Source organism: Palaemon carinicauda, chromosome 17 (assembly GCF_036898095.1).
Source record: "Palaemon carinicauda isolate YSFRI2023 chromosome 17, ASM3689809v2, whole genome shotgun sequence".
NCBI classification, from domain to species: domain Eukaryota; kingdom Metazoa; phylum Arthropoda; class Malacostraca; order Decapoda; family Palaemonidae; genus Palaemon; species Palaemon carinicauda.
In genome coordinates, this window is record NC_090741.1 from 33595782 (window position 1) to 33621860 (window position 26079).

General features: G+C 34.5%; 1 long non-coding RNA gene across 1 annotated transcript in view; it reads left to right on the forward strand.

Annotated features, from left to right (window-relative positions):
- The window catches only part of LOC137656022 (uncharacterized), a 110514-nt gene that overhangs the window by 7047 nt on the left and 77388 nt on the right, over positions 1-26079 (forward strand). The gene's annotated exons all lie outside the window — the stretch shown is intronic.

The window sequence follows — 26079 nt, forward strand, 5'->3', positions numbered from 1 at the left end:
AACATCAGAATATGTCTAGAATCTATTCCTTTGGGTCTACTTAACTTTCTGAAGTTCTTACTTTGCCACCCAACTGATACGTCTTCGATTGCAAATCTTATTGTACAAGCCTCTTCCTCTTTCTGTATCTATCCGTATTTTATATAGTATTTAATTTATATCTTTTGCATAGTAAATATGCAACTCATACAAGACTTGTATCTATATACCATTGGTTCAACAATTTTTCTCAGAGGTTTTTTTTTATTGTTTCGTCCTTGTTGTTGTTGCTTTTCTCCATATTGTTATTTTGTTTCTTCCTTATTATTATTCTTTATCGAAATTCTTCATTTTTTTTATTAAAATTAGAGTAGTTTTGAAGCCATCTAGATGAAATGACTTATTTTTGCATCATCTTGTACTTATTTTCAGCAATACTGTAATTTATTAGTTTTAAGGTCAAGTTTTAAGCCTTTGCTAATAAGTCTGTAAGCTCCACAAATTCGTGAGCATAGCATTTAAAACAAATATCCTTTTATATGATGTAAATAAGTCATTTCACATGCTCTCTTAAAACTACGGTGCAAGCATGTACAGTATATTCTCAAATATCTTTCATTGTTTGATTTAGTTTCTAGTAATAACAACTAAACTGCAGTAGTTAGCCTTTAATTGAAGATAGAGAATGGGGTATGACTATACGCCATTTAGAAAACGCAAAACAATACTTTCAGGGCAAACTAAACTGTTTCCGAAGGCTGTCGAAGCGCTTCCCACCATTTCATTGTCCTGTCGGGGTTTTAACGTATGTATTATATATATATATATATATATATATATATATATATATATATATATATATATATATATATATATATATATATGTTTGTGTGTGTGTGTGTATTTCGTGATTTCCACACACACACACATACACACCCATATATATATATATATATATATATATATATATATATATATATATATATATATATATATATATATATGTGTGTGTGTGTGTGTGTGTGTGTCTGTGTGTGTAGGCCCTATAGAGAAAAGGGTAATTATTTTTCTTACTACACGTATGGCTTAAATTTCACATTTCCCTTCCAATGTAAATGTACCTTATTTTAATGATAAGGCAAATGAAATATTTTATGAGCATTAAAAATATTGAAATAAGTATTTCCTATAGGAATTATAAAAACTTGAACAAAACAAGAAGAGAAATTAGGTAGAATAGTGTGGTCGAGTGTACCCTCAAGCAAGAGATCTCTAACCCAAAACAGTGGCAGACCATGGTACAGAGGCTATGGCACTACCCTAGAAAATGGAAGCCCATAGCACAAACGCTATGGCACTACCCAAGACTAGAGAACGATGATTCAATTTTAAAGTATCCTTCTCCTAGAAGAGCTGCTTACCATAGCTAAAGGTTCTCTTCTACCCGTACCAAGAGGAAAGTAGCCACTGAACAATTAGAGTGCAGTAGTTAACCCCTTGGATGAGGAAGTTTTGTTTGTTAATCTCAGTGTTGTCAGATTTATGTGGACAGAGGATAATGTGTAAAGAATAGGCCAGGCTATTTGGTGTATGTGTAGGTAAAGGAAAAGTGAACCGCAACCAGAGAAGGATCCAATGTAGTACTGTCTGGCCAGTCAAAGGAGACCATAACTCTCTATTGGTAGTATCTCAATGGGTGGCTGGTGCCCTGACCAACCTACTACCTTGCAATGTTTTTCTTTCATGACTTTAGTCTCTAATATTACTGGGTATATTTTATTTCGATTTGTGCTTAAAGGCTTTGATATTTTGATTTCAAGGTCGAATTGTAACTTTTCTTTCTTTAGTTTTCACCTCATTGGTAACGTCTTTGTCTCGTGATCGCCAGGCAGGGATTCGAATCGCGCTCAAACTCCTTAGTTCCTTTGGTCGGTGCAACCTTGCACTCCTTGTGAGCTAAGGATGGTGGGTTTAGGGGAGCCTATAGGTCTACCTGCTGAGTCATCGGTATCCATTGCCTGGCCCTCCTTGGTCCACGACTGGGTGGAGAAGCGGTTCAGGTGCTGATCGTATGTATATATGTATATATTTATTTTCAGGTGATTAGATTAGTGATAGTCCTAAGTTTATTGATAGAAATCTGTTTTCTGAACTGAAACAAGATCTATTAAAACTTTTAATAACACCATTACTTAGACTCTTAGGGGTTCTTTTACCTCTTATTTCTAGGTGCCACACTTCTAGCCTTAAGTGTTCTTTGACTTCTTATTTCGAAGTACCGTACTATTAGCATTAGAGGTTTTTTGCCCTCTAATTTCGAGTTGCCAAACTTCTAGCATTAGAGGTTCTTTGACCTCTTATTTCGAGGTGCCGTACATCTATCCTTAGGGGTTCTTTGCCCCTATTTATATGTGCCATGCTTCTAGCATTAGGGGTTCTTTGACCTCTATTTAGAAGTGTCATACTTCTAGTATTAGTGGTTCTTTGACCTCTTATCTCGAGGTGCCACACTTCTATCATTAATGTTTGTTTTTACCTCTATTTCTATGTGCCATACTTCTAAAATTTATCTCTATTTCTATGTGCCTTACTTCTGGCATTAGGGGTTCTTAGACCTCTTATTTCGAGGTGCCATATTTCCAGCATTAGAGGTTCTTAGATTTCTTATTTCAAGGTGCCTTCCTTCTAGCATTAAAGGTTGTTTGACCTCTTATTTCGAGGTGTCATACTTCTAGCATTAGAGTTTCTTTGACCTCTTATTTTGAGGCGTCATACTTCTAGCATTAGAGGTTCTTTGGCCTCTTATTTCAAGGTGTCATACTTCTAGCATTTGAGGTTCTTTGACCTCTCTTTTGAGGTACCATACTTCTAGCATTAGGGGTTCTTTGACATCTTATTTTGAGGTACCATACCTATAGTATTACACGTTCTTTGACCTCTAATTTCTATGTGCCCTACATCTAGCATTAGGGGTTTTGTGACCTCTATTTTGGGGTGCCATATTTCTAGCCTGTGGCGTTCTTTGACCTCTATTTTTATGTGACATACTTATAGCATTAGGGTTATTTTTTTACCTCTCAAATCGGGGGTGTAATATTCATAGCATTAGGGGTTCTTTGACCTCTTATTTCAAGGTGATATACTTCCTGCATTAGGTGTTCTTTGACCCCTCATTTCGAGTTGATGTACTTCTATCATTAGGAATTCTGTGACCTTTATTTCTATGTGCCATTCTTCTAGAATTGAAGGTTCTTTGGCCTCTAATTCAGGGTACCATATTTCTGGCATTAGAGGTTCTTTGACATCTATTTTAAGTGCCTTACCTCTAACATTAAAAGCTAATTGAACAATGCTTTTAGCTACCTTTCATTCTAGCATTAGAAACTGCTTGACCTTTTCGGTTAAAGGTTTTTCTTCGCTGTTCCCTTCTGTCTCATTTATTTTTCTAGTGTTTTCCTTAGTTCGTCAGGTTCCTTTGAGATTTCGAGAGAAATTTCATTGCCGTGTGTCTTCAGTTCGTCATATTCCTCAGAGAAATCAATGGCAGTCATGTCTTGACCCATCAGAGCGATGGTTATATACAAGAATGCCATCGATTTCTCTGCATACACGCCATCATGCCAAAGTAAACGACGAGCAACACAGTATATTTACCAATGCCGCTCAGTTGAATCATTTTGCCTCCGTCCTCATTTCCCTCAATCCGTCTTTGCGCCAATACAAAGCCTCGTAGTTTTTTTTTTCATTAGTCTCCAATTATAAGGCATCATCGCAAAAGCCAAAGCAAAGGATCCTTCAAGGCACGTGCTTTATGATCGTCAAGGCTCGGTAACTACCAAACCCATATGTAGAAGAAGGTGTTCCTAGTAGCCTCCATTTTGGTCTTGTAGTTGTAACTCTGTGAGTTAAGTGAAATGCTCCTCCCAGTGGTGTTCGCAAAATATCCACTAACAACATAAGAAAGTTCACTGCGTAAACTTGTATATCTATATACAGGTCATGAGAGATGTTGCAACCTTCATTTGAAAAAAAAATGGAGTTGAGGTCTTCAGAAGGCATTTTAGTTCGCGGCCGAGCCGTTCAGAACTGCAATGAGAAGGTTCTGTTTTGGAGTCATTCATAACTCCACGCTAAGTCTACGGTAATGTCTTTTGAAGATTTTTGGAGATCCTGGAAAATTTTCTTAAGGTGTCGTTGTTATTTCAGTTACAACAAAGACGACAGCAACAATATTTCCCTGTGGAAATACCTGCAGTGTACCGTGTCGGGCGCATTATGGCATTAACTCCTTGTGGGATATATTCTGTATATATATATATATATATATATATATATATATATATATATATATATATATATATATATATATATATATATATATATATATATATATATATATATATATATATATTATATATATATATATATATATATATATATATATGTGTGTGTGTGTGTGTGTGTATGTGTGTGTGTGTATATATATATATATATATATATATATATATATATATATATATATTTACATACATATGTATATATATTCACACATATAATATATACATACATATATACACTATATACATATATATATACATATCGATAGATAGATAAGCATCAATCTGAGATAAAAGCCAAAGGATTGGAGTCCCTGGACGGTGATGTCATTGATTTAGTAGGATGGAATTATTGCTTTACATTTTAGTGTTGCCTGGAGGACTTACATTAACGTTAACATTATTACATTTACGCCAAGCGAGATCTGTCTGGGTGGGAGAAATTATCTATTTTTTTGTTAACCTGCAACATTTGATTCTCGTTTCCCGTTGATTTCTTTTTTATTTTCCTCTGTAATGGATTAATTTCATCATAATTTATTACTGTCATGTAATAACGCCTTTATAATAATAATAATAATAAAAATAATAATAATAATAATAATAATAATAATAATAATAATAATAATAATAATATTGATAAGTAGTAGTAGTAGGATGGCCAGGGCACCAGCCACCCGTTGAGATACTACCACTAGAGAGTTATAGGGTCCTTTGACTGGCCAGGCAGTACCACATTGAATCCTTCTCTCTGGTTATGGTTCACTTTTCCTTTACCTACACATACACCGAATAGGTTGACCTGTTCTTTACAGATTCTCCTCTGCCCTCATACACCTGATAACACTGAGATTACCCAACAATTCTTCTCCACCCAAGGGGTTACCTACTGCTCTCTAATTGTTCAGTGGCTACTTTCCTCTTGGTAAGGTTAGAAGAGAATCTCTCGCTATGATAAGCAGCTCTTGCTACGGGTAGAAGAGACTTTTACCAAGTTTGTCATCTGTTTATGTATTGAATGCTAATCATAACTTTCCCTTCATACTAACTTCAATGAAATTCATGATTTATGTCAATCATTTGTCATACCATTTGCTTCAGTGGTATATTAGGACTACTATTATTGTTATGATTACTAGTCGACCAGAGACTTGCTTACCTATATAATTTACCCTTTACAATTAACCAACTTTATTATCATCAATAAATCGATCTGAGGTTTACTGGTGTTTCAATCACCAAAAATAAAGAGGATCTATCTAAATGATATCATTGGTATTTACTTGAAATTACGTTGAGTACTGATAAAACTTTTTTTACAAGATCTAAATATTGCTGACAACTATGGAAACTTTTCGTATTGTAACCCTTTAAAGCTATAAACTTTCGTATATAATAAAAGATTTCTTTTATCTTAAAAATTTTTAGGAAATCATTTACTTATAAATGCTCAAGTAAATTTTTTATTATGGATAATTGTCAACATCGGCCTTTCTTTCTCCTTTATATGTGAACATTCCCTGGGCTGTCATGAGGTCAGCTATTATTATTATTATTATTATTATTATTATTATTATTATTATTATTATTATTATTATTATTAGCCAAGCCACAACCCTAGTTGGAAAATCAGTATGATATAAGCCAAAGGGCTCCTATAGGGAAAAATAGGCTATTGAGGAAAGGAAATAAGGAAATAGACTATATGAAAAGTAATAAACAAATGATATAAAATATTTCAAATATCTCATTATGAAGAAGTAAATATCCCTGAACGATATTATGTTTTCATTATTAAGAATTCTAAGCTCAAACTGAATTCAGTTATTTCAGTCAGATTCGAATAAAGACAGAAATAGCTGATATTGGAATTAACAAGATGGAAATAAACACGTTACTTTGAATGAAGAATAAACTTTAAGGAGAGCTATTTATAGACAGCATATATGATGACGGTTTGGGCATATTCTTCGTATGCTACAGGGCTCCACAAGGCACTAGAAGAGTTGGAAGACCCAGGCCTACATGGCTGAGGACTATAAAGCGTGAAGTAGGAGAAGGTGAATTGATAAGTAATGAATTGAAAGCTCAAGATAGAGACGACTGGCGAAAAGTAACCGAGGCTCTTTGCGTCAATAAGCGTAGGAGGAGATGGTGATTAAATGAAGACTCGTTAGTAAGATACTTAAGACTAGCACTAAACTAATCGCTTGAAAAAGAATTTTTGGATTAGTAAGAAAAGGAAGAAACAAAAGTTTGAAGAAAGTTTATAATAAAATAATAGACAAGCTCAGTTTCGTAACTAGAATTTCACTTTTAATACTATTATTATTAAATGCAAGAGTAAAGAAGGTCTATCTATCTAACTATCTATCTATCTATCTATCTACCTATCTATTTATTTATTTATCTACCTATCTATCTATTTATCTATCGGTCTATCTACATATCTAACTATCTATATATCTATCTATCTATCTACCTATATCTATTTATATACCTATCTATCTATTTATAAACCTATCTATGTATCTATCTATGTATCTATCTATTTATCTATCTGTCTATACCTATCTATATATTTATCTCTATCTACCTAAATATCTATCTATCTATCTATCTACTTATCTATCTATATATCTAAACTAGCACTGCACCTAGTAATGGATTCACGATGTCTTAAAAAGCTCCCAATAAATATCTGTACCAAAGGCTTTGTAAAGCCTCGAAAAAATATCGTCCGAAGATTTTAACGTTGTAAGAAAGAGAACAGTCACTGACTGGTTGTAACCAAGATATCAATCCACCATTCACAGGCAAAAACAGCTGCCACTTGAAGAGAGAAGAAGAAGAAGAAGAAGAAGAGGAGAGATCTTTGCATTCCGTCTCCAAGTCCCCGAGTGCATTCGAGAGTGGAAGATTTAGGATGATCTGTTTCTCGGACAAAGGCGTTTCTTGTCTGTGGCCATTTGTCTTAGAAAAAGGTCGAATCGTCCAGATAAATTTCCACGGTTAGCTGCTCCGCCCCGTTCGTCTTCTTCTGCCTTATTCTAGGCGGTGGAATATCTCTGAAGACGGAGTGGATCTCACAAGGACTCCTTAGGCTATTATTATTATTATGATTATTATTATTATTATTATTATTATTATTATTATTTCGATGAAGAGGACAATTATAGGTTTAAAGGCCGCTCATGAATGGTAGAAGCAAGGGACACTGACACTGTCCTGTCAAGCAGGAAAATACCCTAGAAACTGACCATATATACATATCAGCGCCTAAACGCCTTCTTCACCCAAGCTAGGACCAAGGAGGGCTAGACAATGGCTGCTGATGACTCAGCAGGTAGACCTAGAGACTCCCCTAAACCCCCCATCCATAGGTTACAATGATGTTGAGGTTGCAGCGATCAAAAAAACTAACGAGTTTGAGCAGGTCTCGAATCCCCGCCTGACGATCACGAGGCAGAGACGTTACCAATAAGGCCACCACAACCATTATCGTAATCTGTGAAAGCTTTCCTGGGGGATTTATTCTAACTTGAAAAGTAAAAACCAAAGAAAGAAAAGTTATAATTCTTGAATAACAATCTTCACTCGACCTTCAAATAAAAATATCAAAGCCTTTAAGTTCAAAGCGAAATGAAATACACCCAAAAGAATTAGACACTAAAGTCCTAAAATAAAAAATTGCTAACAAACATATTTTTATTGACATGACGTTTTGAATCAAATGTGTACATACAGGGCGAGGGAAATGACTCACTCGCTGTTTTTAGTTTTATTTTGCCCATTATTTTGGTTTCTCGATCGAGGGGAACACCCCTACAACAGATTAGTCTTTTAGGGCCCGTGTTTACGTTTTCTGAAAAATACTTCTATTCATAGTAACTCTGGAGAAATATAACAAAAATATAATATGTAATTAGGAAATTTGGAAAACCCAGGCCTACATGGCTGATGACTATGAAGCGTGAAGTAGATGATGAATGGAGAAGCATTGATTTGAAAGATCAAGATAGAGACGACTGGTGACACTTAACCGAGGCCTTTTGCGTCAAGGGGCGTAGGAGGAGTCATGCTAATACTCAACTTAAACCATATGTGGCGTATGACAAATAAAAACTCAATCCTAAATGTAGCTTGCACGACAAATACCATAATATTCACTTCATGAAATGAAAGATAAAAAAAACTACAGCTAATCCTTATCATGAAATGTGTCAGTCCTTTCTTCCACATAACTTGTATTAACATGACATCTAGTAAACATTTCTTCTCCTTGAACATTTTTCGCTGGAAACCATTACTATTCCAGAAATAAGTCTTATTTCCAGTACATTTTAACATCATTGAACTCCATACCTGCCAGCAAATCCATCTCTTTGTATGCTGGTGTGCTGTAGGCCTTACTTCTCGGTCTTTGCAGCATCCCTTCAACCCCTAGTGGCACCCAATTTTCTGCTATACCTCTGTACTTGCTTGTTTTCCTACATTTTGCTGTCCAGCCTTTTGACTTTTCCATTCATACTGCAACTTCGGAGTTTTCCCCCATTTACAAATTGAGCTCTGATTGCCCCCCCCCCCCACCTCCGTTTAACCTAATTAAACAAATCCATTTCTGACTTTTTATATCAACTTTCGTTACATTAACATCACCAAGTACAACCATTGTTTCTCGTTGCATTAATATCACCAAGTACAATCATTGTTTCTCTAATTGCATTAAAATCACCGAGCACAACCATTGTTTCTCTCATTACAATAATATCACCAAGCACAACCATAGTTTCTTGTTGCTTTAATATCACCAAATACGATCATTGTTTCTCTAATTGCATTAAAATCACCAAGCACAACTATTGTTTCTCTCATTGCATTAGCATCACCAAGCACAACCATTGTTTCTCATTGCATTAGTATCACCAAGTACGATCATTGTTTCTCTGATTGCATGAACATCACCAAGTTCGATCATTGTTTCTCTAATTGCATTAAAATCACCAAGCACAACTATTGTTTCTCTCATTGCATTAACATCACCATGCACAACCCTTGTTTCTCATTGCATTAGTATCACCAAGTACGATCATTGTTTCTCTGATTGCATGAAAATCACCAAGTTCGATCATTGTTTCTCTAATTGCATTAAAATCACCAAGCACAACTATTGTTTCTCTCATTGCATTAACATCACCAAGCACAACCCTTGTTTCTCATTGCATTAATATCACCAAGTACGATCATTGTTCCTCTCATTGCATTAAAATCACCAAGTGCAGCCATTGTTTCTCTCATTGCATTAACATCACCAAGCACAACCATTGTTTCTCGTTGCATTAATATCACCAAGTACGATCATTGTTTCTCAGATTGCATTAAAATCACCAAGCACAACTATTGTTTCTCTCATTGCATTAACATCACCAAGTGCAACCATTGTTTCTAGTTTCATTAATATCACCAAATACGGTCATTGTTTCTCTAATTGCATTAAAATCACCAAGCACAACTATTGTTTCTCTCATTGCATTAACATCACCATGCACAACCCTTGTTTCTCATTGCATTAGTATCACTAAGTACGATAATTGTTTCTCTGATTGCATGAAAATCACCAAGTTCGATCATTGTTTCTCTAATTGCATTAAAATCACCAAGCACAACTATTGTTTCTCTCATTGCATTAGCATCACCAAGCACAACCATTGTTTCTCATTGCATTAGTATCACCAAGTACGATCATTGTTTCTCTGATTGCATGAAAATCTCCAAGTTCGATCATTGTTTCTCTAATTGCATTAAAATCACCAAGCGCAACCATTGTTTCTCTCATGGCATTAACATCACCAAGCACTACCATTGTTTCTCGTTGCATTAATATCACCAAGTACGATCATTGTTTCTCTCATTGCATTAACATTACCAAACACAACCATTGTTTCATGCCCTGGTTGGTCTTGTAGCTCTTTTCTTCATCCCCAAAACCCTTCACAAAGACTTGAAATTAATCTGGTCAAAACTCTCTCTGGGGCATTCCATGCCACTATAGACTCTCAGACTTCTCATGCTTCTCGGAGATTGACTGGTCCTTATTGCTTCTTCCAAGCTGCTTGAACGCAAACTCTCCCTCTATCTTACCTTATGTCTTACTCTTTCATTAAGAAACATGGTAAGCTTCTTGTGTTTCTTGTACGTTCTATACGCATATTTTTAGTCCTTTTTTTTTGAGTTAATGCTCAAACGACCTCTTCCTTGATCAAGGGCATATAGATGATCACAGCGCTATGGATTTTTTCTTTAGTAATCATGTCTTTCTTTTCAGAAATTTCATTTTATTGATAGATTAATCCCGTTCAGCTGTCTCTTTTAATGTCTACCATTTTTTTCCTCTATGTCATTGATGACGTCACCTTACCGGAGGTGTTTTTTGTCCAAACTTTTTATTTCTCCTCCTCTTGTATTATTCTTGCGAACATCGAAGATTTTGCGAAGTGTATGTATTCACCCTTGCCGTTGTTTATTTATTTGTTTGTGGACAACTTTACACAAAAACTACCGTTCTGATTTTGACCAAACTTGGAAGTCATGTTGTGTATGACCCAAGAATGAATCTGTAACATTTAGATAATGTACATCAAAGTAAAAGTACGCAGCGGTAGTTTTGGAAATAATGGTTATGTTAAGTAAATGGTAAATATTTTGTTAGTTTATTTTTTGTTTGAGAAAAACATTACACAAAAAGCAATGAACCAATTTCAACGAAACTTGTCGAGGTACAAGTACGATATGGAGTTAAGAGTAAAATAAGACTGCTTGGCTGTGGCGGAGGCATGCTCTCTACTGAGAGTCCCTCTAATTCTCTCCGAGATCGTAGCTATATTTCATTTGAGATTACATCTGAATCAAAGGCAGATGTGGGTCTGTTCACTTTTCTCCTACTGTTAATTTCTAATTATAATGTAATTGGATATTCAATTTGTGTCAGGTCTTACCTTGAAATTATCATTATAAAAGTGCTCAATCTGCTTTTAATGAATCAAATATTCTATGCCAATGCCGTGAATTAATTTAATGGAGAGAGAGAGAGAGAGAGAGAGAGAGAGAGAGAGAGAGAGAGAGAGAGAGAGAGAGAGGAGAGAGAGAGAGAGAGAGAGAGAGAGAGAGAGTCTGTCCTTCCTATGGAAGTATTGCCAAGGGAAATTATTTCTCTGGGAGCCAACTGAACTTGAACATCTCTTTATCTATTTAACTACAATTGTTTGAAGATGTTTATACGTAAATGTGATATATATATATATATATATATATATATATATATATATATATATATATATATATATATATATATATATATATTATATATATATATATATATATATATATATATATATATATATATATATATATATATATATATATATATTTACTTGCTGCCGTTTCTTGTCCATACCTTAGGACTGTCTGGGGTTTAGTTATTTTCATCTTCATGCTTGGTGGGAGACTCAATTCTGATCGCTAGTAGCGAACCTACATATTAGTATAGATTTGCTTGATCATGGAAATACACAAACTGTTTCACCAAGTTAAGGTATCCCCACTCAGAAAGGATATATATATATATATATATATATATATATATATATATATATATATATATATATATATATATATATATATATATATATATATATATATAATCACCTCCTACGTCTATTGTTGCTAATGGCCTCGGTTTGATTTCACCAGTCGTCTCTATCTTGAGCTTTTAAATTAACATTTCTCCATTCATCATCTACTTTGTACTTGATAGTCCTCAGCCATGTATGCCTGGGTCATCTAACTCTACCAGAACCTTGTTGAGCTCATTTAATTAAATGTTTGGTGAACTAGTCTCTCCATCCACCCTTTACTATGATTTCATCCGCATTTGGCACTTTAATAATTCCTCTTATAGTTTCATTTCTAGTCCTGCTCTGCCACTTAACTACCAATGTTCTTCAGATAGTTTTTTTTTTCCTCAAAACTATAAAATCTGTCGGATATTGTTTGATAGTCATATCATAACTCATGCCTATCTCACTAAACTAATATATTTAGCCTTTCTTTATATGTAATTTCAGGTGATTTGATTTCCTAATTTTACTTAACCTAGCCAAATGTCTGATTTGCCTTTTTCAATCTTTCATTTAACTCCAATTCTAAAGACCCTACATTAGAGACCATAGCCTCTAAATATTTAAAGTATTTACATGATGGTACCTCATTAATTCTTTCTCCTTCCATTGATATTTCATCTTCAATTGCATACTCCTTTTCTCATGATCTCTGTCTACTATTTATCTTGAGATCAACCTTCTGTGATATGTCATTCATTCCGTTAATAGAACTTTGTAAATCATATGGTGTTCTGCTAACAAGGATAGCGTCATCAGCGTACTCTAGCGGTATATATATATATATATATATATATATATATATATATATATATATATATATATATATATATATATATAGATATATAGCCTATATATATATATATATATATATATAATATATATATATATATATATATATATATATATATACACATAGATATGCATATATATATACACACATATATACATATAAATATAATATATATATATATTATCATTATATATATATATATATATATATATATATATATATATATATATATATATATATACACATATACACATATATGTATGTATGTATTACTGAAATGCGTATGGTATTTAAAAAGATCCCTGTCAGTCAACTCTTCTTCGAATTAAAAATGTTTTTTTATTGCATTCTCATTATGAAACAAAGCTATATCATTAACGAACGCTTCCTGTCCGTTAACTTTGGTTTGAATTGGGTTATTCTATATCCTTTTCACAATTCCAACTCAATCTTTTGCTTTCAACCAATTTCGAGGTCAGATCCGAAACACCATCGCTTTTAGTAACTAGATTAAGTAATACTAAAGTGTCAATGGGTGAGGGGGCTGGGAGGCACCGTAGAGGTAGAAGTGATCCCCTTGAGGGGGGGGGGCATCTTTCAAGTAATCTCCAGGTAAGGATTTCTATCCTTTTCTATTACCTTTCCCATCACACCGTCTGCTTATCAGCTTCCATGATGCCACGCCTTCTTTTAACTAAATGAGTTCACTGGAGGATTCCTGTCCTGCTTTGCTTGTATATTTGTGGTTGTGGTGGCTTATGTGGTAACGTCCCTGATTGCTGATTGCCAGACTGGGGTTCAAGTCCCGATCAAACTCGTGGCTATTCTTTCCACATTCTCTTTCATCCTCAAACACCTGAGAATACCGATATTACCCTATAATTCTCCATTGCTCAAGGAGTTAACTACTGCACTGTAATTGTCAGTGGCTTCTTTCCTCTTTGTAAGGGTAGAAGAGACTCTTTAGCTATGGTAAGCTGATTTTTTATGGCAGTTTCTATTATACATTTTAGATAATGAAACTTATCGGACAATCGTTGTTATTAAATTATCAGATTTTACCCTTGGTTGATATTTGAATCGGGGTATAAGTCCATCTGAAAATGTATGCAAATGTATTTGGAGGAAATCAGAAGGATCTTATCCAATTTAGAAAAGACTGCTCTACAAATACATTGATTTATTCGCCTCAAGTCCTCACTGGGCTATTTTTCCCTTTGGAGCCCTTGGACTTTAGCGTCTTGCTTTTCCATCTAGGCTTGTAGCTTGGCTAGTAATAATAATAATAATAATAATAATAGTAAAATGGACACAGTGGTCCCTTTTAATTCATGTGAAACAAATCTTTGGTCAAAATAAAAATCCATTTTCATTTGCAATATCTAAATTGATATACGTTAAGGAGGAGGTTGTGTCTATAGTAATAGTTTTCAGTTTTGCTTTACTGTAATTAACTCCAGATAGCTTTTATTTTGTGGTTACTTGGAGTTTCATGGATAGCTTGGCATTTAAGAATTACAAGTCAATCCTAGGAGGTACCTTTTATAAAATATATAGCTTAGTAGATATAGATGCATCTCCCCTATATGATAAAGAGTAAGTCTTTAATTATATATAAATATATACATACATACTATATCATACACACACATTATATATATATATATATATATTTATATATATATATATATATATATATTATATATAATATATATATATTATATATATATATATATATATATATATATTACTTATGAGTCACAAAACTTTACGTGACAGACATAAAAGTATAAAATCCATAGGAAACCCCGAAGAAGTGTACGTGATACGCGAAAGCGCTTGGTACCTGGTCTTTTCTTTTCCTGTTTCCTTTGGATTTTACACTTATATATATATATATATATATATATATATATATATATATATATATATATATATATATATATATATGCATATATATATATATACATATATATATATATATATATATATATATATATGCATATATATATACATATATATATATATATATATATATATATATATATATATATATATATATATATATATATATATATATATATATATATAATATATCCGGTCATGCCCAGCTCTCATTATCCCTCGGATAGGTAAGAGAGGGAGTAGTCATACCCTTTTGAGAAGGAGTGATGTTTGTGCATATCTATCTAAATACTTAGCTGTCATTTTTGACGGGTCGTGTATATAAGAACGTGTCGACGTCCATGTATATTTTAACAAAAGTATCATGATGGTTTCAACCTAGGTGAGAGAGAGAGAGAGAGAGAGAGAGAGAGAGAGAGAGAGAGAGAGAGAGAGAGAGAGAGAGAGAGAGAGAGAGAGAGAGAGAGAATTCATTTATCTATATCGATCAGTTGGACGTTCGTAATCTAATCTTTGCCAAATTCATATTCAGAGCAACTGGGATAGGAAAAAAATCTCTCTCTCTCTCTCTCTCTCTCTCTCTCTTCTCTCTCTCTCTCTCTCTCTCTCTCTCTCTCTCTCTCTCTCTCTTTCTGCTCTAGACTAACAATGTGTCCCAACAATTAAAAGCTTCATAAAATATCAATAAAATTTCAGCGGATTTGCCCTAAGACCCTTAGACCGCTCATCGCTTCAAGGGAAGAAGAACGGAAGGTTCTGGAGCTAGAAGAGACTCAATGCAAGAAGTCGTTTGTGGTCTTAACTGGGTCATCCTGTAAAGGAACGCCATAAAGGAGACACATTGTATAGGGTCATAGGATCTCCCTTGAGGCCTTTGCTTGCCAAAGGATACATCGGGGAGATCTAATATTTTCATGACTGGATTTGTGGTGAATATTTTCTTTGAATAATCATGATTGAAGCATTAATTTAGGTGGAGAGTCTCTTTAATTCCAAAAAATTTCTTCACTTAAGTTTCAAATTGGGTACCTGGTTATTATTATTATTATTATTATTATTATTATTTTTATTTATATTATTATTATTATTATTATTATTATTATTATTATTATTATTATTATTATTATTATTATTATTATTATTATTAGCTAAGCTACAATCCTATTTATAAAAGCAGGATTGTATAGTCCAGTTAGGAAAGGAAGTAGATAGAATAGTGTTCCTGAGTATACTCTCATGCAAGAAAACTCTAACCCAAGACAGTGGAAGACTATGGATGGGCTGTTTGCCATAGCTAAAGAGTCTCCTCTACTCTTACCAAGTGGAAAGTAGCCACTGAGCAATTAGAGTGCAATAGTTAACCCATTGAGTGAAGAAGAGTTTGTCGGTTATATTAGTGTTGTCAGGTGTGAGGATAGAGGAGTAGGTGTAAAAAATAGGCCAAACTATTCAGCGTAAATGTAGGTAAAAAGAAAGAAAAAAATAAGCCGTAACCAGACAGGCATCCAATGTAGTACCATCTAGCCAGTCAAAAGCTGCAATAACTCTCAATCGATAGTATCCCAACGGGTGGCTGGTGCCTTAGCCAACTTACTATGTAGACGACTCTGTTTGTAGCATAAATCTACATTGAAAATTGGATGACTGATTCCTCTCATGAGAAGGCGATTGGTGAATGAAACAGCACTTAGCACACGTTTAGTAGGTTGGGGATCGCTCCTGTACTACCAGACACCGGAACATCCAATAAAATGGGCTTGTGCGTATCAAACAACCACACCCCGAAAGTTTTGCTGAGAACCAAAGAGGCTCTACCCTTCTGGTGCCAACCCTTACAAGTAATATTGAAATATATATATATATATATATATATATATATATATATATATATATATATATATATATATATATAATATATATATTATATATATATATATAAGTGTCAATTGGCAGAGGTGGTAATGCTATATATGCTTGAACATAGACTGTGTACAGCTTATATATATATATATATATATATATATATATACATATATATATATATATATATATATATATATATATATATATATATATATATATATAGTGTCAATAGGCAGAGGTGGTGATACTATATATGCTTGAACATAGACTGTGTACAGCCTATATATATATATATATATATATATATATATATATATATATATATATATATATATGTGTGTGTGTGTGTGTGTGTGTATATATATATAATATATATATATATATATATATATATATATATATATATATATATTACATATGTATGTGTGTATGTATGTATATATGTCTGCATATATTTTTTTTTGCATGTAGTCCTACATATATCTTGTGTGTGTGTGTGTGTATGCGTGCTTGAACATCCTATTTAAGGAGGCTGAACGGTGGCATTGAACCGAGAGATTCAAGTCCCGCATCGCTCGAGTCCTGACAATTAATGACACATGGCTTTGGACAGAAACTGACAGACGGGAAGACGGGTACATAGAGACCATTAATTCCTCTTTCCGATGGACAGTCTCCGTGAGACAGATGGCACTGCAGAAGGCAATAATTATCTCCTTTGAAATATTGTTATTGTCTCCGGCAACACTAAAATGTAAAGCAATAATTCTCTCCTACTAAATCAATGACATCACCGTCCAGGGACACCAATCCTTTGGCTTTTGTCTAGGATGGATGCCTATCTATCTATCTATGTTTTTTATCGATATATATAAATACATATATTTATATATATAAATATATATACATATATATATATATATATATATATATATATATATATATATATATATATATATATATATATATATACATATATATATATATATAAATTTAAGCAAATATCGGGAAAAATACAAAGATGATGTTTGTGACCTGTGTAAATTAATTGATACAAAACATTTTTGGAACGTGAACAAAATGAGAAAGAAGACTGGATATGTTGCAAAGTAGAGAGGGCCATGATTCTGAACCAAGGAAATAGCTGGAAAAGCATAATAAATTGCGATAACTAATTTCATCACATCGGATTTCAGGTGAAATTGGATGAAATAATTACTCTTAAAACTCATCGAGAGAGACAGTAAAGACTGTTCTTTCAACCCCATAGATAACATTAAAGGCTGTGTGGAGGGCGTACGCCCAGTTGTATGAAATCTAATGCTAAGACTTTTCAATTAGATTTGTCAATGATGAATAATGTAATTTGGTTTTACACCAAAAATAGAATCAATATAATAGACATTAATCGGTAAACTTTAACGTGCTCGCACAGTACTGATCAAAATAATTTCATAATATATCGATATTTGAAATCTTTATGTAATTTTAATTTAAAAAACTCTTAAAATTTGCCTTCTATTCCAAAATTTGTGTTAATTATACATTTATGAAAATGATATATTATTTAATTGGTGATTTAAATATTTACATATGGGATAACTAATTGTATAAGCCTTTTGTCCCTAAAATCGAGGGGCTAATTTTCTTCTGTGCAACTCGCTCGGAATGAGAAAGGAGCAGAGGAAATCCCAACTGATTCAAATATTTATAGACAATTTAAATAGGCCAATTAAAAGATAAAATCCTATAGACCAAAGCCAAAGATGAAGAAATAAGGAAGAGTGCCACATTAACTATCCACAAAAGTTGAATCGGTAGAACTTCAAAAGTTCAAACTTGCAGCAAATGTTTTTATGTTGAACAGGATGGCATAAGTCTTTTTATAGTTTAAGTTGTTTTATTTTTGTTTTAATGTTGGTAATGTTTTTAAAACATTTAATTTCAATTGTCCTTCAGTTGTCATATAGTTTAGTTAGTTCCTTATCTCCTTTCCTCACTGGGCTATTTTTCCCTGTTGGAGTCTATGTGTTAATAGCATCCTCCTTTTAATAATAATAATAATTAATAAAAAAAAGCATTGTAAGTAAACAATTCAAAATATTTTGTAGTTTACAGTAGGAACATTAGTGTTCAAAAGACATCATTTATAGACAATAATCTGGAGTTTTGCTTCCAAAAACTCAATTCAAAACATCAACATTTGTATCCAAAGTCAATATTTGATGCTGCTCAAAGTCCAAAAGGGATCGGAATAGATCGTTTTAAAGACAATTGAAAACAGGGAAGTAAAACACTCTAGACCTATATACTGTTGTCTTTTCGTTTGGGTTACAAGTGAAGTTTCACAAAGTGTTTAATTAGACATACAAACGCAAAAACAAAACTATTCACATGGAAAGGATAATTTTGAATTGAATTTAAGCCTATTATATTAGGACTCCGTTAATTTTAATAAAAGATCAAGAATTCAAATGAATCCAAGTCATGCCATCCCCCCTTTTTTCTGTGCATACAAGATCCCTTCTTATATGTAGGCCTACATAATGACACCAGCTATAACAAACCCTCTACGAAGCTTTTGGCCGACAGACGAGCGCTAGCTATTATTCCCTGGATTACTTTGAATAGGGAGAATAGGGAAAAGGAGAGGATCAAGATAATAGTGTAATGGTCTGTTTTTCCCCCGTCCGAGATTCTCCCCGGGGGAAATATGGCCCAGGATATATATCCCCCCCGGGGGAACTTTGTCCCAGGATAATATTCCCCCCTCTGGGCCAAGATTCCCCCTTTGCTTGGTGGAGGTGACCATTATTTCGGATGGGGGGAAAACAGACCATTACACCTGGTCATAAAAGTAAGTCATTAATTTCTTTAACTTTAATGTTTTTAGAATGGCAGTTCAACATTACCTCTTGCCAGTACAAGTTTGTGACCTGGGAAGGGGGTCCGGGGCTTACCCCCGGCTAGGGGATGTGACCTGGGAACTTCTAGGTTAGGTTAGGTGGGTTTGTTAGGTTCTGTACCCTTTTGTATCTTTTTATATTTTGTGTAAATGGTATATGGAAAAGGCTTTAAAATACACATGTTAATATAATTGTAGCATTGCTAACGTTAGCATTGGCATCGTAATGTTGGTAACGTTGCATAACATTGTATATATATATATATATATATATATATATATATATATATATATATATATATATATATATATATGTATATATATATATATATATATATATACTGTATATATATATTCCTAATATTTTGTCAAACTTACTATTGATTATTTAATTCATCAAAATAGTTTCTCTGTAGGGGAGGGTGGGTGCGAAATGGCCTGGGGGAGGGGGGGGGAGATATCTTGGGACTTAAATTCCCCCTTGGGTGAGTAACAGCCTGGTCTGCTTTTCCCGGGGGAAATCGATCCTAGGCTAATTTTCCCGGGGTAATTTCAGTCAGGGGGGAAAAATTCCTGCTACACCAGGTTGAGAGAGAACTTTTATATCTGTCTTCAGTGCTTCGTCATATATTACAGTCTGCATTTTTATTTTGGCTGACAGTAAATATCCGCAGCCAGTATCATAATAGAGTCCTTTCAATGACGTCACTGGGAATCGCCGGCGGCCATGCTGGAGGGCATACAAAGCGAAAACATGGCAGCTGCTACAGCGAATATGGACAATGAGAGCGACTTTGTCAAACAATTGTCGGGTGATGATAAGCGTTTTTACAAGCAGAAACTCGATCTAATTGATGGCCTAGATCCATACCAGATGCAGAATTCATTCAGTCAAAATATTGAGGATTTTCCCAGTATTTCATACACTGATATGGTGAACTACTTGGTACTGTCGGCCAACCCAAAACATGAGTGGGCATACATTTCCATTGAATAATCTGCTTCCAGAATTCGTTGTTTTTCCCTTTAATGCTTTTAAGTCCAAAATTAGATAAACACTGGGCCAATGAAGAGAGTGTTTATAATTATAAAGCTAATATTGATAATTTAGCCTAACCTTGTGTTTTATAATTTTTGATTGTCAAAATGTATGTAAAAGTTTTGCATTATAATGTCAAATCTTTATCAGTTCATGCCTAAACATTGTGTTTGTGTTTGGTTACAAATGCTATAATTTCTTATATAAATATAAACACATGATGGACAAACTCTATTGTAATGCTCTTGGATGATCGTTTTGCCTCCTTGCAATTAAATGCGCAAGTTTAATTATTTTTTCAATGTTTCATATATAAGCTGAAGACCCCTTCGGGTTAAACCAGCTTTCAGATATTATTATTTATAATCAATGTTTATTCATCACATAGGCCTGTATGTCTGCACAATTTAATACACAAATTAAGATAAATATAAATATACACTTAATTATATATAGGCATGAGCACCTTGACGAAATAGAGACCTAGGTAAATAGCCTTTGTTAATATAGCCAATATGGGTGCTTTTAATTTTTGTTTTGAAAATCTGAGATGCCCCTTTGATGTTTAAAAATTGAGATGCCCCTCCCCCACCACACTACACACTGAACTGACGATGATACTTGTCAAGTCACATATGCGATCGGATATAGCATGTTTACACAGGAATAATGATACTTTTAGGGCCTAGCCGAGACTGACCGGATATGAAATGATCAGAACAAATACGTGCCTAGGGTAGTGAGGATTCACGTAGATCAGCCCGTGATATTCTGGTCAACCACAAGTCACGTCTGCACTTGGATAATTCCTCTGTATCTTTGTCCTGATTCTGAATAACTGCCGGTTTGCGGTAGAAACTCTTGTCATCTCTTCGTCCTCGATTCCCACAGCCAGCAATAGCGCAAAAACTGGGCATTGTGTGAATGTGAATGTGATGAAATGGCTAAATATTCAAGAGTTCAACCATAGCTACTCACTGAACGCGTCTTTGTTTGCCCTCCAAGATGGCGGACCGGAAGTTTGATGACGTGTATTGAAAGGACTCTATAGTACCATCCCTGCTCCTGATTGGTTGAATCATTTAAAGTGCATCCTCTGATTGGTCAAAGCAAATGAAGTGTATCCTCTGATTGGCTAATACAATCGAAATGTAGCCAATTTAGGCGGAGGGTAGCCTGTGATTCTGCTAATTAGCTCGTTAGTTTCTTTTAGCCTTTGCAAGCTGACCATCCTTGTGAGATAAGGATGAGGTATTTTGGGAAAGCTTATAGGCCTACATGCCGAGTCATCAGCTGCTATTCTGTGGCCCTTCTTATTCCTAGCATGGGTGGAATAAGACCTTGGGCCCTGATCATTTGTATATATGGTCAGTCCCTAAGGCATTGTCACTGGGGTTTGTCTCTGCCATTCTTAAGCCACCTTAAAACTGCATAAACACAATATTCAAAGTATATAAATATGAATGCACACACACAGGCATATATATATATATATATATATATATATATATATATATATATATATATATATATATATATATATATATATCTTCTGTGTCTGTATCTTTTCCCACTTTTATGTGGGGTCGATGTTTCTGGCTAGCATTCTCCATCCATTTCTTTCAGTCCATATAACGATACTAAACTGCATTAAAAATTTGACTTGGTCCTGACAACTCCCAATCCATAATGCAGTTTAGTAATGTCTTAGACTGAAAGAAATGGCGGACAGTTAGCAGGAGAAAATCAGTATTTAAAACATCGCTCATAATTTGACTGTTATATAACAAATATCCAAGAAATTCTCATCTTAGTTTGTTAAAAGCTGATCACCAATTACTTCTTTCCTCTCTCTCTCTCTCTCTCTCTCTCTCTCTCTCTCTCTCTCTCTCTCTCTCTCTCTCTCTCTCTCTCTCTCTCCTTCTTCTTATTCTTCTTCATAAGATTACTAAATCATATATTAAAAATTCACCAATCTCTTTCCTTCTTCTGTATACAGTTGTAAAATCATCTTATACTTCACTAATCTCTCTCTCTCTCTCTCTGCTCAACGCACACCTGAACACGCACACAGAACCCCACAGCCAGCCAGAGAAAGCTCGTCTCATACGCGTATAAGATTCAAATGATTCCGTCATGCAGTATATCTCATCCTCTGTTTCTCATTAGGCAAGATTACTCCGGACTTAGGAGGAGATCTGGTATATATACGGCTTCTACTTGAAGTCATTCGGCTTTTAATCTCTTCTAGATGGATCATGTGGGGATGGAGGACCCGCTCCCCCCCCCTCCCAAGACGCCAACAGCTCTACTGCTAGAGCCGACAATTAGAATCTGATTACTCTGAAAATCTCCCTTAAATTCAAGTCCTTTCAGACTCCAACGAACTTGGAAGGTGTCGTTCCATTTCTCCTTCCTTTGGAGTTTTCCCCTTTTAAGGTTTACCTTCCATACAATTGTATGTTTCTCCACCCCCCTCCGTTTTCACTGTACATCCAATTGTATGGAAGGTAGACCTTGAAAGGGGAAAAGTCCAAATTTGGGAAGGAGAAATGGAACGACACCTTCCAAGTTCGTTGAAGTCTGAAAGGACTTGAATTTAAGAGAGATTTTCAGAGTAATTAGATTCTAATTGTCTGCTCAACCAGTAGGGCTGTTTAGGAGGTGGGAGGGGGGGGGGTGTCCTCCATCCCCACATGATCCATCTAGAAGAGATTAAAAGCCGAATGACTTCGAGTAGAAGCCGTATATATACCAGATCTCCTCCTAAGTCCGGAGGAATCTTGCCTAATGAGAAGCAAAGGATGAGATTTACTGCATGACGGGACCATTTGAATCTTATACGCGTATGAGACGAGCTTCCTCTGGCTGGCTGTGGGGTTCTGTGTGCGTGTGTGTATGGGCGTGCGTTCCAGAGAGAGAGAGAGAGAGAGAGAGAGAGAGAGAGAGAGAGAGAGAGAGAGAGAGAGAGAGAGGTTAGTGAAGTATAATAGGATTTTACAACTTTATACGGAAGAGGAGAGATAGGTGAATTTGTAATATAATATCAGTTTGTAACTTTATGAAGAAAAAGAATAAGAAGGAGAGAGAGAGAGAGAGAGAGAGAGAGAGAGAGAGAGAGAGAGAGAGAGAGAGAGAGAGAGAGAAAGAGAGAGAGAGAGAGAGAGAGAGAGAGAGAGAGAGAGAGAGAGAGGTAAGGAGAATTGTTAATCTGCTTTAACAAACAAAGATGAGACAATATCTCGGATATTTGATAGATAACAGTCAAATTCTGAACGATATTTTAGATACTGATTTTCTCCCGTTAACTGTCCGCCATTTCTTTCAGTCTTAAGAAACATTACTAAACTGCATTATGAATCAGATAGAAATTACATAGGAATAGATTTGCTATATATCACAGAGTCTTATCGATCATAGGTCAGTTCAAATCACTAGCTTTATTTGTGGCAAATTCATCTGCCAATAAATCTGGTCAGTTTATCTGGGAGGTGAAAATTCCCAATTCATTTTCTGAATAATGATAAATTGATTGAAATGTCTATTTTGTATCAACTCGAAGCTCAGTATTACATGCAATAAATATTCAGCGTAATTATGCTCGCAATGACTTCGTGAAATCATTTTGAAGACAAACAATCATTAAGGATTTTACTCGCTCATGAGGGCAAACTGTCATTTCGGAAGTAAATACATACATACATACGACAGCATGTTTTCGGAGATTATGAGTGAACTCATTATTCTTGGACAATGTATCAATAAAAGATAGGTAATAAAAGTTTTTATCAATCCTTGTATTACATAGAAAATAATGATAAACATAAACAAGTGTAACGATATGATTTGTATCACAGCTAAGGTATGAATTTTCTTAGATCAATCAAATGAGGATATAATCTTCGGGGGGGGGGGGGGTGTTAGGTGATATCCGAACACTAAGGAAAAGTAACATTATGAAAGAAAATCTTTCTCCGTAATATGTGATAAAAGATCTTTATGGTAAATATTTTTTACTGTTTTTCTCTTTTTTTTTTTTTTTTTTTTTTTTTTTTTTTGCTAATTTTACTTCCTTATAATGAAAAATTTTAAAATACAGCTATGTTTTCTTCAGCTTTCTCTTAAAAAGTCTTTTATGAATTGATAATTAAATTGATCTGTACATTATATATATATATATATATATATATATATATATATATATATATATATATATATATATATATATATATATATATATACTCTCTGAGTGGGGTTATTTTCACATGTGTATCGCCATGATTAGCAAAGTTACACTTGTCAGGGCCACCCATACTAGATTGGTTTGCTGTGAGCTCTCAGACTTAAGTCTCCCACATCACCAATCCGCAGTAGCCAGCGTGGTGATGAAAATTGGTCATACCCCAGACATGAGTAAATACTAGTCTAAGATCTTTGTCTTGTTGGTGACGGGAAAAGACTATTTTTTTTTGGGGGGGGGGAGTTTGCTGCCGTTGCTGTTGATGATGCTGTTGTGTGTGTATATATATATATATATATATATATATATATATATATATATATATATATATATATATATATATATATATATATATATATATATATATATATATATATATATATATATATGGGTGAGGGAGTGTAGAAACATTATTGGAACACTTACGAAGAAACATTTTTCCCACGTTAACCAGAGCAATCCGTCTCCCTATCACTGGAAATATCTTCCATTGTTAATAATGATTTCTGAGAAATTCGTGACTTATGATTGTCGAAAGATGTAGAGTCTGTGAGTGTCCCCTTTCTTATGGCGCTTATATTTTAGAGACTTTGGAAGACGAGAGAGAAGTTTGGCCGATGCGTCCCTCACCCAACAAATGGCTCCTCCAAGGATTCGGAATTATGCGGCAGAAACGACTCCAAGTTTCAAAATGAGGAAATCCACATTCATGGGGCTATTTTTTTCCCTTTTTCCTTTTACTTCGGTTTAACTTTCTATTTGTTAGCTCTTACACTTTTATTTTCTGAATTTCGTAATGAGTTTTCTATTTTCATTCAAGAGCGCTCAAGTGGGATAGTCTTGATAGCACAAACGTCACCTTGGCTGTGTTTAAAGGCCGCTCACGAATGGCAGAGACAAGGGACATTGACAATGCCCTAGAGACTCACCATACATACATACGTATGAGCAGTGCCCAAATCCCCTCTACACCCAAGTTAGTATTGGTTTTATAGGGTAAAATTATACCAAATGGTGTGATTGTACGGATATGATCGATTAATTTGCATTATATAGCACTGGATGGCCTTTGATGGCCAGTGCTTGGCTTGAGACCTAAATTTTATATTCAGTGCAGTTCAATTCCACCCAAGCTAGGACCAAGGAGGGCCATGCAATGGCTGCTGATGACTCAGCTGGTAGATCTATGAGCTCCCCCAATCCCACCATCCTTAGCTCACAAGGATGGTGAGGTTGCAGACCCTATAAGAAACTATGGCGCTTGAGCGGAACTGAAACCCCAGTCCAGCAGATCACCAAGCAGGGAGGGTTCCAGTAGTCTACCACAACCACAAGATAGGTT